Source organism: Myotis davidii, unplaced genomic scaffold (genome assembly GCF_000327345.1).
Source record: "Myotis davidii unplaced genomic scaffold, ASM32734v1 scaffold209, whole genome shotgun sequence".
NCBI classification, from domain to species: Eukaryota; Metazoa; Chordata; class Mammalia; order Chiroptera; family Vespertilionidae; genus Myotis; species Myotis davidii.
Window position 1 is genome coordinate 2,827,886 of NW_006300047.1, and position 1,643 is coordinate 2,829,528.

The following is a 1,643-nucleotide window of genomic DNA, read 5'->3' on the forward strand; positions in this document are numbered from 1 at the left end:
GTGTTGTTTTTAAGCCACCCAGTCTGTGGTGTTTTGTCGTGGTACCTGGAGCTGATGAGAACCTCTGGATCTCGTGGGACTGATTTGACAGTCTTGTCTTTGTGTAATGTCACCTCCCCTTGACTGCATTATGTAAGCTAGCTCTTTCCTTCCCGGTCACTTTCCATCCTCCCATCTTGGTATGTTTTTCTTTATACCATGTATCGCTCTCTGATATCATATTAGATGTTGTACTCATTTCCTAGGGCTGCTGTAGGGAAGCAGCACAAACTGGGTGGTGTAAACAACAGAAATGTATTCTCTCACAGTTGTGGAGGCCAGAGGTCTGAAATCAAGGTGTTGGCAGGGCAATGTTCCCTCTGAAGGCTCTAGATTGAAGCCTGCCTTGCCTCTTCTAGCTACTGGTGGTTGCAAGCGATCCATGACCTTCCTTGGCTTGTAGCCGCATCGCCTCAGTTTCCGCCTCGCCTCAGTTTCCGCCTCTATCTTCACATGGCCTTCTCACATGTGACTGTGTCCAAATTTCCCTCCTCTTATAAGGACACCAATCATTGAGTTTAGGGCCCACCCTAACCCAGCATGACCTTGAAGAGAACCGAAGTTTTGGTGTCCCAAAGCTGCCTTTTTGGGATATTGATTTTCAGCTGTTTATTAAGAAATAAAAGACTCAGAAAACATGTTTCCTGCCCACGAGATTCAAACAGAGAAACTTGCTTCAGGGAGAATATCTTAGAATGTGACCTTAGTCTAATTTGAATTAAATATGGTGAACAAAAGGGCTTCAGGCAGAAGCCTGTTAGCTGGATACCTCTTGAAGCTGCCTTTTTGAGATATTGATTTTCAGCTGTTTATTAAGAAATAAAAGACTCAGAAAACATGTTTCCTGCCCACGAGATTCAAACAGAGAAACTTGCTTCAGGGAGAATATCTTAGAATGTGACCTTAGTCTAATTTGAATTAAATATGGTGAACAAAAGGGCTTCAGGCAGAAGCCTGTTAGCTGGATACCTCTTGTATATGTTCTATTGTTTCTGATTTGCCTAGCAAGGATATCCCTGCCGTGTGTCTTCTGTTCTTCCTCAATTCAACTATCTGTAACTCATTCATTCTCATTTCTGAAATCTAATACACCACTTCCCCCTTTCTCCTTTGTCTAAAATGTCTTATATATGCAATGTTGCCTCACTGTCTTTGGAATTTTCATTCATAATGTGCATTCCCCATGCGCATATAATGAAATTTGATTTTCTTCTGTTAATTTGCTTCTGTTAATTTGATTAGCCCAGCTAGAAGTCTTAGAAGGTGAGAGAAAAGGTATTAATGTATTTATTTTTAACCCCCACAACCTCATCTTAACTTGATGATATAAGCAAAGATCTTATTTCGAAGTAAGGTCACATTGACAGGCACTGGGCATTAGGACTTGAACTGTTGCAATTAGTTATTAATAATAGGAAAGGAGCAAAGGGAAGGCCAGACATTGTAGGCATGCCATTTGGGCAGCTTCACCAGGAAGCTGTGACTTTACACTTTCCAGGGAGCCACAGGCCTATTCCATGCAAAACACTGGGGGAAGGGGAGTGGACAAAGTGGGGATAGACACATGCCCAGTAAAGTTGGGGTGGCATAGGGAAAATACTTAC